Source organism: Pteronotus mesoamericanus, unplaced genomic scaffold (assembly GCF_021234165.1).
Source record: "Pteronotus mesoamericanus isolate MK-2021 breed Mesoamerican mustached bat unplaced genomic scaffold, CSHL_Meso_final scaffold_85, whole genome shotgun sequence".
Classification (NCBI taxonomy): domain Eukaryota; kingdom Metazoa; phylum Chordata; class Mammalia; order Chiroptera; family Mormoopidae; genus Pteronotus; species Pteronotus mesoamericanus.
Window position 1 is genome coordinate 68559428 of NW_026555329.1, and position 18384 is coordinate 68577811.

An 18384-nucleotide genomic window follows, 5' to 3' on the forward strand; every position below is an offset into this window, starting at 1 on the left:
GGTGATTTGGCGGGTGGCACCATGCCCACCCCCCTTCCAGGTCAAGCATTAATTAAACTCAGGACACTCTATTGCAAGGTGGGTGGCAGATGTGCCTTTGTTAAAAAACCTGTGATATCCGGCTTGTTAGCTTCATCCTCTAAGTGACTACTACCGAGCCCAGATAGACGTGGCAGTCACGCCAGCCAGGGGCAAGGCGCAGAACCCTCCAGAAGGCAACCGTCCCTCATCCAGAACGTGTGGCAAACGCAAGTTGTATCTAAGCGATGGTTCAGACGGAGATAAGCTAAGACAATAAACACCTTGGGAGAGCAGATTGCGGGCGGCCGTCGATGACGGATGCGTGTGTGGTAAATCAGAGAGATCTGGGGTTTATGAGGAGAGCCCCGTTAGAGAGCTTTTGGTCACAGACTGGAGGCATGTTTGACTCCGTAGGCACTGCCGGGTAGACTGCGGCTGGGGAGCAAGGCTATCAAAGCCGCCAGAGAGGAATGGGTAAGTGAGATGAATGGAGATCAAATCCCATTATAACCAATGCCATTACAAAGGAAATTTCATCTTAACAAAAATATATCCAAGCCCCAGGCGTTGGCCCATAATAATCGTATATTGTTCAAATAACCCATTGTGAGCATGCTGTTCTTTAGTCCTTCTAGGCAATAGTTCCTAGTTATAACTACACCCTGGCGCAACCCCACTTAGCACATGATGAATTATTTGCTGAACATGACAATATCTGCATTCCTTTCCAACACTCTGACTTTGGGAGGTGACTTCCAAGATGCTCCTTTGGAGGGTGATATCCTGAAAAGTTGCAAGGAACTGGTCTTAATAAGAACCTTTACGTCATCTTGTAGTTTCCCATCAAGTCAACCACCCAGGTCTAATATCATTAGGACAATTCTTTAAAATGTTAGGTGATCACCTCTAAACATGCAAAATAAAAATATTTGACAAAACTGTGTGGTTTAAGAAAATAAGACTAGAAACTTCCTTAATGTAAAAACAACATCTGTCATGAACCAACGGTAAACATCCTACCTAACATGGAAATGTTTACATTGTTCCCTTAAAAGTCTGGAACCAGATTAAATACCCACTCTATCTAAATAAATAAATAAATAAATGGCCAAAGCTAAAAGGTCTGGAGTATACTGTGTGTATAGGCAAGGACTTGGAATGACAAGAACTCTCCTCCAGTGTTATAAACTCACATGGCCCTGTGGGAGCATTTTGGCATGACAAATGCAGATAATGATACACGCATCGTTTGACCCAGCAACTCTTTGTTCTCCAGGAGACGTGCATAAAAATATGTACTGAAGCTTTTCTGGTAACAGAAAAATGATTGGAAACAACACAACTGCCCATCAAAAAATAAAAGAATACATAAATAATGATACATTATTACAATAGAAAATTAAGTACATAGTAGTTAAAATGAATCAACTAGAATTACACGTATCCACATGGACCCATAGCAAAAAAAAAGTTTCAGGAAAATACATGCAAAGTGATACTTTTACATAAACTTCTAAAATGTGCAAGGACTAGGGCTCAGCCTCTGGGGTCTGAGGGCAGTAAATTCAGCCTGAGCAGGTAGAATGCCCACAAACATTTGCCTCTGAAACTGGGCGATTTGGGGGATCACTCCAGCCCTGAACTGGGGCCAAAGCAGGGTCACAGAAAGGACGAGCTCTCTCCCTCATCTTCCAAGGACATTAATCCCATCATGGGGCCTTCACTCTCCTGGCCTGATCATCTTCCAAAGGCCCCACCTCCAACAAGCATCATATTAAGGCTTCAACAGAAGAATATGAGGAGAAGCATCTGGTCCATAGCATCAGCAAGACCCTTGACCTTTTGGGAGTAACCTAAAATCTACAACCAGACCCCCCCAAAAAAGGCAGAATGAAGAGAAACACGAGAACATCCTCTTTTCTCTTTTCTGTCCTCTCTTTTCAGAATACCACCTTCCCGTTTCTGATCCACTTTCAGCGCCTGTGACATATGTGTCTGTGAGACATCCAGAAAGTGACCCCAGAATAGTCCTCTTCTCTCCACCTCTTGCCTAGATCAACAGAAACATTAGGGGACCAACGAAAAAATTGTGAGGTCTTTGTTGTCTGGAACATACTGTTTCATGACACTCAGTACAAGCTGGGAACTTTGAGAAAATGAAGCTGATCCATTTCAACCTGCTTCCTCTCTGGGGTCCAGCAGGGTCACGTGCTTGCCCAAGATCACCCAACTAGTTAGTGGAAGAGCAAGACCCCGGTTCTGGCCTCCTGCTGTACAAATGGTGGTGGTTCTACTGTGCTATGAGGTCTACAATATGTATTTCTTATGGAGAATCCACAAAGCATCAGCTTGAGTTCTCTCATCCCTGTCATGGTTCTAAAACATCAGATCATGGTTTATGTTGCTTTCTGCTCATGGAGGATCATTTTCAGAATGCCCTTCCCAGAGGTCACAGTCATGCTTCCTACCACGGGCTGGGATGGCACCCAAGCAGGCACAGTTGTGCATGCAGAATGGCAGGCGCCACATTTAGATGATGACTCATCGTTTCAAATGTCACTGGGCTTGGAGCAAGTTGAAAGAGAAGGAAGGATGGAGCGTTCTCAGTGGAGCATGCTGATGACGACATACTTCTGGGAATGAAAGGCAAACATAGATTTTTCATTTCCTCCCTCCCAGGTTGATACCCAGTTATCATGAAAACTCTGGTAGCCAAGAATTGTTTTAGCAGTGAAGGACTGAGCTGTAAATGCAGGAAAATGTCTGCAAGCATCACACACTTGTTTGCCTCCTGGATGATCTTGATTTGCGAAAGTCAGTGAGAAATACAAATCAGATATAAAAAGAAGTGAGTCGCTCACATTAATGAGAGACCTTCCACACTCATCAGAGCTGCAAAGCTGAGATGGTCTCCAGTCCCTACTCCTCAAAAACTTCCCATCTCATGCAGATCCAGGATGAACACTTGGGCCACACTTAACACATACAGGTAAACAGTACTAAAAGAGAACACCATATTCTTCTGGCATTGGAGAAAGACAAAGAAGATGATCCAAGTGAAATGGGATTGGTTAAGGAGGACTTCCTGAAAAAGTGTGAGGTGCGTGCTGTGAGATTTGGAAGGAAGGCAAGACCTGATGGTAAGAAAGCAGAAACCGTATTTCCAAGGCAGGTGAATGTCTTCTGCATTTGCCCTGGAAAGGGGATGGAGTGATGGCGGGAAGTCTTTCCATCTGCACGATAAGGCTGTTGACATCACCCACTTCACTGTAAACAGTGACCTCAGGAAAGAGCTGACGTGGAGATCCTCTCCTTCTTACAGAGGTGAAACAGACTTAGCAGACCAAGTGGCTTCCCCTAGGGCTCATAGGCAACAAGTGGTAAAGCTAAATCTTGTACTGAGGACTTCGGATTCCCAACTAAAGAGCATCTGGGATTCCTTTGATATCCTAACAGTCGGATATAGAAACACAGACAAAGTGATAGCTTTTAAATAAACCCAGTGAGGTACAAATATAGGGGATAGGCTACATGCTTCCAAAGGACTCAATAGTTACAAATTTGGCCTGTTTGATTTGTTGGTCAACAGTCATGAAAAATGAATTAATGAGACCCAGGTCACAGCTTCGACATCTCAGGAAGTAGGGTTGAGAACACAGCTGCCAGTCATTGTTCTCCTGGCTCACGCAGGTACACCAGTCTGCAAAAGTTAGAGATGATGGGGAGTAACAAATGGAGATCTGTGCTAAAAAAATAAAATAAAATAAAAAAAAATGGCTCTCTCAATGCACAAGTTTCCACAGATGGAAAAATAGCTCCAAAACTACTTATCAATGGATGCCCCGAGATCTCTTTACATGCAAAGATCAACATGTTATTATTGTTCATTTGAAGTTAAACTGGGCTGGATACTTGCTCTCTTCCCTCACAGCCCGACTTTAGGAGCTTCCAGCTGGAATCCAGCCAATCTCTGCACAGAATCACCCACCCTTTAAAGAGTGTCAGGTTCAAATTTACTTAACTTTTTATCCCTAATTAAAAAGTCCAGAGGAATCCTTGGTAAATACTTTGGGTCTAATTAAGCCTGATTGCATTACCAAATAGAATCAGTGTATTCAACTTTTACATTTGGAAATTCCAAAGTGATCCTGTGCTCTCCATCGGCCACAGATGATGGCCCTTCGTGCGTGGAGTGAACAGACTGTTCTCACCAGCTGGTCAACAGCTCAGCCACAAAATCAACCAGTTCTCGGGCACTGCAGAGGAAGCTGTGCCTTATGCTGGGACTCTCTCTCCCTCTGGAACACTATGTCCTCTCTACCCTCACACACATGCAGGAGTCCTGGCTTCTCCATAGGCATTCTCTCTCCTGTCAGTTGCTCTCCAGCGTGGCTGCATACTGGAATCACCAGGGAGCTTCAAAAATTCCAATGGCTGGGTGCCACCCTTAGCAATATTGACTCAATTGATTTGGAGAATGGCCTGGTGTCATTTAAAAACAAAAAAACAACAAAAACTTCCCAGGTGATTTAAATGGGCCAATAAGGTTGAGAGTGACTGCAACTAAGTGATGTTACCCAGTGCCTGGTTTTAAATCCCATCCTTAGGCTATGAGTCGTAAATCTAATCTCCAGTCTTGAGCTGTGTCCCCTGAACTCCAGAATCATGCATTCAGACTGCTTTACTGACTAGTCCACTTGGGTATCGAAAAGTCTTTGCAAACTTCAGAAGTTGGAAGGACAGCTTTGATTTCTCCCCACCTCTACATGTTTCTCTCCTAATAGTTCTCACTGTAGCAAGCAGCTCAAACCAAAAACCTGGAAGCCATCCTTTTCTCCCTTTTTGTCATTTACCACCTTAAATTCAACAACAATGTCTTGTTTGCTCACAACCACAAAAGGTCTCTTATCCATTATGGCAAGCTAAGCAGCTTCCACAATGGTCCCCAGTGATTCCTACTTCCTGATATTCATACCTTTGTGCAGTCCCCACCCACACTGTATCAGGATTAGTCTGTGTGACCAATAACGTGGCGACACTGGTGATACGTTACTTCAGAGTTTAGGTAAGGAAAAAACTGCGATTTCCATCTTGCTCTGCTCCTCTCTGCTCCCTGCTCCCCACACTGTGGGAGCCCCAAGCTGCCATGTTGTAAATAACCACGGGAGAAGCCCCCGCGGTAGGGAACAGAAGCCTCTGACAAAAGGCAGTGAGGAACTGAACCTCTGAACAATCACGTGAGTGAACTTGAGAGAGGATTCTCCAGCCCCACAAAGCCTTGAAATGGCTGCAGCCCCAGTCAACAGCTTGAATGCAACCTCATGAGAGACCCTGAGCCAGAAACACCCAGTTAAATTGCCCTAGATTCCAAACCCTCAGAAATTGTGTAATGTTAACAACTGTTGGTTATTTGAAGTTGCTAAATTTGGGGTAATTAATTAGCTGCACAGCAATAGGGACTTATTTTGCACCTTACAGCCACCATGCTGCCTCCATTGCTTACCACCAGTTTCATCTCCTTGAAGATGAAAGACCACGAGGTCTGAGGGACCCTGTTGAGCCAAGTCTTACCAACCATCATGGGGCTGTAGTCATAACGGCCCAGGCAAAACCAGCAGAAGAACTGCTCAACCAACTGACAAAGTTGTGAAAAATAATAAATTATTGTATCAAACTACTACATTTTGGGAGTGGTTATACATAAATAGATAAGTGAAAAACTTCCCCTTTAACTTCTATCCTTAATCTTTTATGATCCTGCTTCCAAAAGACAATGTTTCAAAAGGCTGGGGACCCTCCTGGGTCTTCGCCAAGCTGAACACCTTCAGTTTTCCAACAGATTTTCGCTGCTGTGAACATTTCTCTAAAGGCCCCCTGGTTTAGCGTCTCTTTTACAAGCATGGGTCTCAGAAGAGAAACACACTCCCACGCTCTGGCAGCGTAGACACTCCACTCCATGCGCGTGGCTGTCAGGGTTAGGCTGGCTTTCCTGACATCCCTGTCACCTAGCAGTTCGCATGGCATCATCTCTGGGTTGTAAATCCCAGGCCCCTTCCTGTGAGCTGTTGTGAAGCCACATTTTCCAAATTCTGTACATGAAAACTTGACCATTTGAAGCTGCGTGTGGGTTCCTACTAAACTGATCATGATTATTTTGGCCTGTTGAGGACTTTCTAAATCTAAATTCTACATAGCAATGGACCTCTATATTGTTACATTCAGTGGCCAGTCTTCACCTTGATGTATCAGCAACATCTGACCTCGTTGAACTCTCTCCTTCCTGCGGGTACTTCCCCCTCCCTTGGTGATCACCCTGTTCCGCTGGCTGAAACTTCTTGATCTTTGGGGGGCCCTTGGACCTCTTCCCTCCTTTATCTGCCCTTGCTCCCTGAAGTCATCTATGGGCTGAGCAACTCCCAACACTATTTCTCCAGTTCTAACCTCTCTCCTGAATTTCAGACTCCAATTGTCAATTGAATATCTCTAATTGCAGAATGGGTACCTTAAATTTAACCTATCCAGAATAGAACCCTTGGCTCTCCTTGGCTACCTCTTCCCAAACCTCTTCTCCCCATCTCCATAAATAGTGGCTTTATTCCCAGCCTTACCAGCTGCTCAGTCCAAAATCCTTGAAATCACTGATTCTCCTCTCACTTTCGAAATCTATGGGCAGATCCTTCCACCTCTACCTTCAAAGCATCTAAGCATCGCACCATTTCCGTCACCTCCATCACTCATACCCTAGGTTAAGCCATCAGTGTCCCTAACCTAGACAATTAAAGTTGTCTCCTAATTAGTTTCCCAGCTTCCACCCTTGACCCCAACGGTAGTCTGTTCCCCAAATGGCAACTGGAGTAATCATTTAAGACATAAGTCAATCATACATGTCATCTACTCAAAACCTTCTGGTAGCTTCCCATACCACCCAGAGTAAAGCCCAGAGTCATTACTATGGCCAGAATGCTCTCCGGGGGAGTCAAATCCATGGCCCGCAGGCTGCACGCAGCCCAGGATGGCTCTGAATGCAGCCCAACACAAAACTGTAAATTTACTTTTTCTTTTTTTTTTTTTGGCCTATCATTTTCCGTTAGTGTTTGTGTATGTAATGCGTAGCCCAAGACAACTGTTCTTCCAGTGTGGCCCAGAGACGCCGAAAGTTTGGACACCCCTGCCACACTCTTACCCCCTCCCAGTCTCACCTTCACACACTCCACCACAGCTACAACTGACCTCCCTGCCATTGCACAAACACACCAAATGTACCCTGCCTCACAGTCTTTGCATTGGCTCCTTCCACTGCCTGAACACAATTCTCCTGAGACTCAGTTGGTGCTTTCCTTCATTTTATACCGGTATCTGCTCAAAGGCCTCCTATTAGAGAAGCTGCCTTTCTGATGTCAGCAATAACTCCCTTCCCAAGCTGCTTTACATCCCTTCTCCCCGCACCCAACGTATACAAGATCTACAAGAGCAGAGGCTTTCTTTTTTCCCTGCCGTGTAGCCCAGTGCTAGAACCAAGGCCAGCCCAGTCTAGTTATTCAACCTTAGTAGAATAAATGAATTCAATATCCCTTTGGCTTTGGGCCATCTGCAAATTGGATGTTTGTGTCAATTACATATTTGTGTAAGAAACTGATTTCTTTACATGGTCAAAAAAAATAAATAAACCAAAAACCACCTCTGTGGTATGTGCCATGGACGTCATAATCTTAGAAAGGAATAATACTAGGTCTAGACTTTGGAAGGTCTTAAATGACCAGCCCAAATCCAAATTGCTTACCACAGGCAAGGGGAGGCCACAAAAAGTTTTTGAGTGGAAAATGACAGAAATAACTCCCATTGGGCACATTTTTTTATAATTCTACTTAGATCAGTTTGGAAACAACTTGACATTTTATTTTTTTCACAGGCTTTTAGAACATGTTGACAAGTTTAGTGTATTTTGAACATTTCTAAGTAATTTTGTGGTCTAGGGCGGGAACCACTGGGTCATTTGCAAACAGATACACATGGCTATGAATAAACAGAGTTATGCATCTGAGTTCTATGACCACATTTTACATCACAACACATGTGCTTCTTATCTAACACGTGGACGACTATGCATAACATACACAAAATCTGGTTTTCATATCGTACATATGGGTTCTTGCCGGAGCTTTCTTCCGAGTCAGGGAGTCTGAGACAAAAGCCAAGGGAACAGAGTATCAGCTCTGCCACACACACCGGACTCCAGTGAATTCGCTCACACGTGTAACAAATGCACCGCCCAACTGCCGCCTGCTCTGACCGCTCAGCGGCAGGTGAGCAGCCAGGACAATGGAAGTCTTTCCAGGAAGGACAGGCGCGTGGCTGAGAAGTAGGGAAGCAGTTGAGGCCATTCTGAGGATGTGTTCCTTTACTTTTTCCAAGTCACGTGGAAAGCAGAGGCGGCTGGAGCGGAGGCCCCCACAGCGCCATCCGCAGTCCCTGCAGCTGTGACCTGCAGCGCTGACGGGCTGGAGGGCGCGGCTCGAGGGCTAGGAGGGGCCTCCGGAGGAAAAGCAGAACCAGGTCCTCCTGAGCCGGCTGCTCACACAGCAGCCACCACCTGGAGGCCCTGGTGCTCAGGAACCGAAACCAAAATCAGCTCCTTAATGCTACCAGGGACATTATTAACACTTAGTTTTTTCCTAACTAAATTGTGCCTATTCTTGCTTCTACTTTTCTTACCTTCCCTTCCAGAACAGCATTGACTCCTTCATCCCTTGACACTACTCTGTTTTTCTCCCTCCCCCCCTCTCCTCCCTGTCTCTCCCATCTCTCCCTGCCTCCCCTCCTTTCCTTCAGCTACCTGGTCCTGCATGACTGGCTCTCTGACCTCCCTTTCCTTGTTCATTCATTTCTTAGACCTGCCACAGATCTCTGCCCACTGCAGCTGTTTCTTCCTGTGCTACTGGCACGTGGTTACGTGATTCAGCATAGAAACAATCTATACCAAGGCTAACTCTTCTGTTGATATGCGGGCTTTAACAGCTGAGAAACCCAAGGAATGCTAGCACATCAGCACCGACATGCATGCAAGGGAATTCAGAGAAGGGGCAGAGCCATGAGGGGTCAGAGACTGCCAAGAAGCCCCTCAGAGCAGGTGGGCTTCTTGGAAGACAGACTGAGAGGTTGCAGGAAGCTTGTTCCCGGAAGGAGCAGCCAGCCCCTCCTCTGTGAATCATTAAAGCTGGGGGCTGCAGGATGGTTTGCAGGAACTCGTTCATATTCCCGTGTCACTCCCAATGTTTGTCACCTCCCATCGGAAAAGACATGAAGCCAGAGGGAAAAATCAACAGGTTTGAAGTGCACACATTTCAAGGTTGCCATGACAACCCCCTTGCCATACACACGCCTGCCTCCTCACCAAATGTTTGCCTCAGAGACACTTCCGAGAGATGGAACAAACTCTTAGACCTCACCTGGCCCGGAGAACACTGCCTCCTTCCCCGCCCACACCGGTTCGGCTCGGCTGGGCCTGTAACCCAAGGAACAGCCCAGTGCTTCAGGTCCAGGCACAGCACACAGTGACCCTTCAGCTGTGACTTCCTGTTTCCCCCACCTGAACAACTGAGCGCTACTGGGAGTAGTCCAGAGTGCAGGTTTTAAAAATAAACCCATCCCTTTCTTTCTTCCTTTCTCTTTCTTCTTTCTCCCTCTCCCTCTTCCTTTCTTTCTCTTCCCTCCCTTCCTCCCTCCCTCCCTCCCTCCTCCACTCTTCTGTTTCCTGTTGGTTCTGTTTCTCTGGGCTGCACTATCAGGAAGCAGGAAGAAACAGGAAATAATAGAATCTCCACATTTTAAAACCTATATATTTTACAGATTTAAAAAAAAAAGAAAACTAAGGCCCAGAAGAAAGAAGAAAGGGTAGAATACAAACAAAAACCATATTGATTTATAGCTTATTTTTGTCCCTCTCTACGGTAATACATTTAAAAAAAGCTCAGTGAAAGACACTTTAACTAGAGGGGAATAGACAACTAGCTTTTTGGATGGTACCATGGATGTGAACGCTAAAATAGTTACTAAAAAGACACTAGAACAAAGCCTGTCAAAGATATTCCTATACCAGAACTTAAGCTTCTGGGGGCACCTACGGGTTCTTTTTTATTCCAGATCACTTATATTTCAGAGCCTACAGGGATTGGTAAAACTGTAATTTTTCCCTCTATCAATATGTCATTAAAATCACTGGTCAAGGAATAGCACTGCTTTTCATTGACAAAATATATATTCTACTTATTCATACATGTCAGGGTAAAATCATTATTCTAGTTACAACCCTCGAGCTCAGTGGTGGCACTCATCAGAACAATGACTCATCCATGACATTACAGGCAAAAGATGACAAAAGTTGGCTCCCACTGATTAGAGAGGACAATGTATTTAACACATCTTCCTTAGAAAAAAGCATTTCTCCCAAAAAAATGCAAGACACTTAGGCATGAGAAGTTCACTGATGTACCATTTTCTCTGCTGTGTTGTTCTCCATAAATAAAAGTTTTATTTTATTACAATTTACAGATTAAATTATATACAAATAGTTTTGCTATAAATTCCCAAACTGGTTACATTTTACTCATCAGATCTGTAGAAGCCAATTTAGAAGTCTTCTAGTCCCCTAAATTCACCTTCCTTAAATTATAAAAAAGTAAAATCTGATCGTTTTGATTTAAAGTTAAAGATGAAGAGGTACTGCTATTATATTTCACCATTCAAAAAGGGAAATTTTTCCTGTCTGTACAAAGTCTTTCATATGCTACATTGATACTTGCAGCACCATTGCAACACTTTAAATGTGTAAAATGTTCAATTAAAATTTCCAAGGATTTTCTTTTTAAGACAGTGGAGGTTTACCTTTGTTCCAACAACCAAGAGTGGGATGAAACTAACGGGAATTGTTCTTCCCCTTTAACCCAATTTAAAAATGGTCCCTTCTGCCTCTCATCACCCTCTGATTACTTCTTGTAGAGGAGGGCAGTGCTGGGAGAATTGTTAGCCAAGCTACTGCTCATTTGGCCATGAGGGTGAGGTTGGAACCCCAAAGGAACAGTTTCCCACAATCCGATTAATGTAAAGATATCCTTAAACAGGCAGCAGTGCTAGGTTTCAGAAACAAAAATACAACCTAAATCTCTGACATAAAATAGTACACTTCATTCTGGTTTTAAACGAATGCCTATACACTTTCAAAAAAGCCTTTTTCAAGGCAAATAATGCCTTCTGACTTCCGGTCAAGATGGTGGCACAGGCATACATGAGTACGTCTTCACACAACCACATCAAAATTACAACTAAAATATAGAACAACCATCACTCAGAACTCTCAGAAATCAAGTTGAATGGAAGTCTGACAACTACGGAATTAAAGAAACCACATCCATCCAGACTGTTAGGAGGGGCACAGATGCAGAACAGGCTGGTCCCACAGCCACATGTGGTGGATAAAACCTGGGGAGGGATATCTCAGGAGCGAGGATTCCCGGCCTCACACCAGACCCCCCCAGCCCAGGATGGTAAGTCCCCACAACTTCTGGCTATAAAAATCAGTGGGGATTGAGTCGGTGGAAGAAACTGCTGGAGCTCCAAGCAGTTCCTCTTAAAGAACCCACACATGGACTCTCCTACTCCCTCTGACTCCCTCCCTCTGACTGCCAGCACCTGGGTAGCAGCTTGAAGCGCACCAGCGGCACACAGGGAGGAAGTGAAATGATGGAATCAAGGCGAGCAGAGGCCATTGTCCCTTTTCTAAACCCTCCTGCCACAGAGCCACAGAGACATAGAGACACAGAACTGGCAAGTTGTGCCTTATCTGAGACTCCATCAAACCGGCTAACACTATTTGACCCGCCCTGCGTCTCAGCCCCATCCAACGTACCACCCACCCAAGCTGCTTTTACATATGAATGGCTGTTTTTGATCTATGCTGCAAAACTTCCCAAATCCTCTCAAATAAGCAACAACCAGCCTCAGTGAGTCCCAGGCCAGGCACTAGCAGTAGCCAATCTAGATTCACAGCTTGGGTTTGCCTGGAAATCTCCAAGCCTAGTACAAGTAGCAGCCATGTCAGGTTGCTTTATAGCTCAGTCAGAATGGCTGCAGGAAAAACACAGGTGGGGGCTGACCTTGGCCTGCACCACCTGGGAAACCCCAGGGTCGGGAAACCCCAGGTTCAGCACACCCAGTGGGCAGCTACAGACCATGGTGGAGCACCACCACCCTGCCCCTGCACAGTTGATCCTCCAGAGGGTGGAGGTTGGTGATCAGTAGTCACAGCCAATTCTTGCAGCTGACTGGCATTGGTAGATCTCTTTCATTGACCTGCCAATAGCAATCAAGGCTCAACTACAAGAGGAGGGTATACACAGCCCACATGAAGGGTATACCTCGAGTACCCAGCTGGGGTGATAGGGGAGGCTGTACCACTGGCCTCCTAATACATTAGGCCACACTACCAAGACATGGAGTCAAAGCAGATCTACCTAATTCATAGAAACGTACACAGGGAAGGTGCCAAAATGAGGAGACAAAGAAACATGGCCCAAATGAAAGAACAGATCAAAACTCCAGAAGAAGAGCTAAACAAAATGGAGATAAGCAATCTATCAGATGCAGAGTTCAAAATGCTGGTTATAAGGATGCTCAGGGAACTTAGTGAAGACCTCAACAGCATAAAAAAGATCCAGTCAGAAATGAAGGATTCACTAATTTAAATAAAGAATAATTTATAGGGAAACAACAGTAGAGTGGATGAAGCCAAGAACAAAATCAATGATTTGGAACATAAAGAAGCAAAATACAACCAATCAAAATGACAAGAAGAAAAAAGAATCCAAAAAATGAGGATAGTATAGGCTGCCTCTGGGAAAACTTCAAAAGGTCCAAAATTTGCATCATAGAAGTGCCAGAAAAAGAGGAAAATAAGCAAGAAATTGGAAATCCATTTGAAAAAATAATGAAAGAAAACTTCCCTAATTTGGTGAAGGAAATAGACATGCAAGTCCACAAAGCACAGAGAGTCCCAAACAAGATGGATGCAAAGAGGCCCACTCTGAGACACATCATAATTAAAATGCCAAAGGGTAAAGTTAGAGAAAATCTTAAAAGCAGCAAGAGAAAAGAAGTTAGTTACCTACAGGGGATTCCCATAAGACTGTCAGCTGATTTCTCAAAAGAAACTTTGCAGGCTAGAAGGGACTGGCAAGAAATATTCAAAGTCATGAAAAGTAGGGATCTACAGCCAAGATTGCTGTACCCAGCAAAGTTATCATTTAGACTTGGAGCGCAGATAAAGAGCTTCCCAGACAAGAAAAAAACAACAGGAGTTCATCATCACCAAACCATTATTATATTAAATGTTAAAAGGACTTATTTAAGAAAAAGAAGATCAAAGTTATGAAAAATAACATGGCAATAAATACATATCTATCAAAAATTGAATCCTGAAAACAAACTAGGCAAACAAGAAGAACAGGGGTAGAATCTTGGATGCAGAGAGAGTTTTGATGGTTGCCAGATGGAAGGGGGTAGAGCGGAACGGGTGAAGAGGTGAGGGGATTAAGAAGTACAAATAGGTAGTCACAGAATAGCCATGGGGATGTAAAGTACAGCACAGGAAATAGAGTAGCCAAAGAACTTAGATGCACGACCCATAGACATGAACTATGGCATGGGGATTGCCAGAAGGAGTGGGGGGTGCTGGGTGGAGGGGGGTAAAGGGGGAAAAATTGGGGCAACTGTATTAGTATAATCAGTAAAATATCATTTTAAGAAATTGGGGGGATTTTCCAAAAGCAACAACAACAACAAAATAATGCCTCCTTTGCCCCTGACACGTCTGGGGCCTGGAAGCAGCTGCTTCCAGAGCGTTACGCGTGCCCTGTGATTCCCTTGACTAAGGGCTCTGCAAATTTTTGACCAACTTTCATGTTGTTGCGCTCTCAGTATGTTTATGTATGAATATATATATATTTTAACACTGCAGGCAGTTCTTGGAGCAAGCCAGACAGAAATGAAATAATGACCAGGTAGATTATTAACTGAGGTAGTAACTCTGCAAGCACTTCTGATGAAAAATTGTCCCCAGACTGAAACAAGTTCAAAATTAACAGGTCATCTATTCTACTCATGTTTTCCATTACCTGTGACAGGAGGCATGTGGAATAAAAATAGACCAGTAAGGAGTTGGTTAGCACTCCCTCAGCCTAACAGATGCTCACCACATAGAGCTACCTAAATAAACCAAGCACAATTGGTCACGGCAAAAACTTTGATTCAAAAACAAACATTGGGCTACAGATATTAAGACTTTCTAGTTTTTAAATCTATAGTTCTATCCTTTCCTGAAAGTATAGGCCCAACTTCTCTCATTATTCCTTCTCTATTAAAAGAGAACACAATAAGCTTGGATGCTGACTGGAGTCTCTATTTTACATTTCAAAGTGGAAAATTTGGACCTGCCGACTTCCAGTCTTACGGCGTCACCCAGGCAGTTCTGAAAAGTGGCAGTGCCGAGGCAGGACATTAATAACACTGGTTTTCTGCTAAGAGCATGTGTAACAAAACCAAACTGCTCTGTGAGCTCCTGTCTCCTTCCTAGGAAAATTCTAGAATTTTAGTTTTAAAAGAAATCAATGCCTAGGATATAAATATGACTTTTTGCTGTCTTTTACAATGATTGCCATCTGTTAAAAGATACAAAGAACTATTTACCTGGAAACTACAATAACATATACAGAACCTTCTCCAAAAAAAGTTTGTATAGAAATTAAATATATTAGATGTTAAAGGAGATACAGCTTTCCCAAAATAACAGAGTGCCACACACGTCAGTTTGGTGGCAGTCCTTGGAAATATCTTAGTTAGAACTCAACTTAGAAATGAAAGCCCACCTCACATTTTTAACCCAAGTTATTTTTAGAAGAAAAATAAAGTGACAAAAGATAATGTACCTTAAGTTGGTAGCGTATACAAGATTATTTTCTGAGCCTTAAGGTAGAAAGGCCAAATCACTGAAATAAGAAAATACAGAAAAAAACACAAAAGTCCACTAATTTCACAATGCTGGAGGGGGGGAAAGAAAGGAGCCGAACTTTTTAGACAGTACATATAATTTAAATTAAAATGGAAAACAGGCTTTGGACCATATATCATTTCCCAAGAAAAGAAGTTTGAAAGTGCAAAATTACACCTTAAAAAGTTCCCTTTTCACCTCAACAAGCACACAACATCCAAAAACACATGTGACTAAATAAAACAGGAGAAGATTAGAAATCACACCATTTCACTATTCATTATCTGGGCTTGGCTTCAAACCTGGACATTTCCAAGTGGGATATTTTACAAAACAATAATAAACAAGGTTGTTGGATCCAAGTTACATATCCTCTATTAAAAACAAAAAAAGTCAAAGGACAGCTGCTAATTTTTGTTTAAAAGAAACCTCTAAAGGAGTCAGTATATGCTGGGGCCAGAGGCTAGCAAATCATCTGAATGTGGCTGCAAACAGCAAGTCCTCTGAAGCATGTTTTCTGGAGTTTATGAAACATTCATTCTCCGTGCTCAAATATCAAGCAAACTCCAATGTCTTCTGTTTCTTGAATTCTTTTCTGCAATCTGCTATCCCATGTAAATTCCTCCCATGGTCCTTTGCAAGTCTCGTCACCACTTACATAATACTCAGTAATTCTTCAAGAAAGGTTACCTTTCCTCTCCTGATAAGCATGTGTCTTTGTCCAGGAAAAAACCCACCCTGTACCACGTCTGGCCATTCACTGTCTCGGCTCCCTAACAGTTGCACCTCACAGGAAAATAAGGTGTGACACTCGGATATGGCCACCACGGGCTCTGATGGCCTCTGAGTCATGACCGCCTTTCCAATTTCTTCCGCGATGTTTGAAAAGGAGCCTCAAAATTTACAAGGTTGTAGGTGTCCGAATTACAGAGAGAGTTCCACAGTTTGAGACGCTCTGCTTCATCTGCGCTAGATTCCCAGTCATCTTCCTTCCCAGAATTATGGTCAGGAGACGTAGGAAGACTTCCAGTCTGGAGAGAATACTCTAGATCACACTTGTCAGACAAATCCTCCTCTGAGTCAGCAGGGTCTCCGGGAGCAATTCTAGCAGCAGTCGGAATCACTGTTATAAGGTTCTGGGGATTCTGAGGATCTGCACTGTAAAAAGATTTCTAAAAGTGAAGCCCTTCAGGGTCTTGTTCAAGGCCTGATCCTGAGAGCGAGCTATCGCTACCCAAGCTATCTTCCTCAGCTTCCTCATCCCAGTCCTCACCTCCTGAACCAGAACTTGTTTCGAGGTTAGGGGGATGCACCTCCCAAATTGTAATCTATCAATTTGTTGCTACACGCTGGTCTGGCAGAAATGCGAAGGTCATCCTCTTTGTCTGAGGAGTCAACCAGTCTTCTTTGGTCCTCCCAGGCTCTCCTTCTATAGGCTTCTTCACGAGGTGGACAGCTTCCCGAAGGGCCCTGTTTTTCCGAAGCAAGAGGAACCTCTTTAGCCAATTCCGTGTTTTCTTCCGTGCCTTCCTGGGCGGTCCCGGGAATGGCTCCAGCAGGGGGAGCGTAGGTGTCTCGGGCCACCTCTGCAGGGCCTCGCAGGAGAAGGCTGGGCTCCTCCAACACTCGCCAGCCTGCGGAAGGAGTTCCAGCCACCTCAGGCGAATACGGTGAATTTCTGGCAGTCCTGTTCTACAAAGAGGGGGACATCCCTGCCGAGAGGAGACGTAAGCTCTGCATTCAGTGGCTGGGATGAGAATGGCCCTCGGGCCCACAGCTGCTCTCTGGGCTTACTGTCTGGGGATCCGCTAGCTCGCCACCTCCAACGCCCTTCTGATAGCTAAACTCTACCCGAGGAGGGCCGTCCGTCCAAGAGGGGTTCAGCAAAGAGGAGACTGCGGCACTGGCACTGCTCAAGCGCTGACGGTTTCCAGGCCCGGGGAGGAAGGGCTAAGTGCCAGGCCGAGCACAGCCGGGCTCTAAGGCTACTCGACATCAGCTTCACCCCCCACAGCGGCGGCCCAGGGAGGACAGCGTGGGCCGCAGGGTCCAAGGCTCCTCCCTGGGTTCCACGGTGCAATTCTAGATTCGGGGACGAGCACTGGATCTCCCGTTCTGGCCGGTCCAGGCAACGGGCAGCCGACTTGGCCGAGGGCTCCAGCCGCAGCGAAGGCAGAGTTCTGCGCCGCGGAGGCGCCGGTTCCTCCCGAGCCCTCGGGGCTCTCTAGGCGCTGTAGTCTCCCGCGAAGTGTAGCCATCTGGTCGGATCATCCCTCCCAAAGCTGGCCCCGAATCAGCAGCTTCTGAAGCGGGCTAGGGAGCGGCGCCAAGAGCTGGGCCGGCAGCTTCATCCAGTAGCTGGTCACAGCCTCGGGCCGGCGACAGGAACCCTGTTTGGGGTCCCAAGGGTGCTCCACGGCGGGTGGTGTAGGGAACCTGCCAGGGTCGAGGGAAGAAGGGCAGCCGGGACAGGGTGCCCGCCGGGGTCGCCGGCTGTCCCCGCAGCCGATCTGCGCCCGACTCCGTCGCCCCCTGCTCTTGGCAGTTAACGAGATGCCGCAGACTCGGCGTCCAGAGCTCTGATGGCAGCCGGAGAGGCCTACAGGGTCCTGGCCCAGCCTCGCGGTGGAACCGGCGCCCCCGGTCGGTACCCGGGCCGCAGAAGAGCCGCCTAGGGCAGCAGCTTCGGTCCCCTGCAGCAAACCGCCATCCGGAAAGGCTAGCGCAGAGCGCGGCGCAGCTACTCGCATCTGGGCGGGAGGGAGGCGCGCTAACCCGCTCCAGGCCTCTCTGCCACGCAGAGGAGGCCTCTCAAGGTGGCGAAGAGACTTCCCACCAGAGAAAAACCTTCACAAAGTACCCGCCAGGGCGCCCCCAAGGGCTGAGCGGCCGGGGAGGTGGCGCTCGCGCGGACACACCCAGCTCAAAATGGCCGCAGGGCCGGCCCTGAGCCAACATTAGAAAAAGTTTTATTAGCACCAGCATTAAAAAAAAAAAAAAAAAAAAATTCAATCCCATATAATAACACTCTTCATTTCTATTTTTTTTTTTTTCTCTCTTTGGTGAAGCTCGCTGTTGAGTTTCGGCTCAGATCTTTCATTGGCATTTCTTCTGGGGTCCCGGAGATTTTGCAGGTGGTTAAGCAATTGACAAATACTTCTTAAACTTTTAAGCAAATAAATGCCCAGAATACATGCAATGTTCAGCCCTATCATACTGAGAATTAACTCAACCATGTCATTTTCACAGAACCTGGGAAGGTTGTACATGCATTGGCTATAGTGAGCATGGACATGGAACTAGCATTTCAGAATGCAAAAAGCCCT

At 45.4% G+C, this 18384-nt stretch overlaps 1 pseudogene; it reads right to left on the reverse strand.

Moving 5' to 3' along the window:
* Nucleotides 1-16389: 16389 nt before the first annotated feature.
* Nucleotides 16390-17808, reverse strand: LOC129063242 (protein phosphatase 1 regulatory subunit 15B-like; annotated as a pseudogene).
* Nucleotides 17809-18384: the final 576 nt, after the last annotated feature.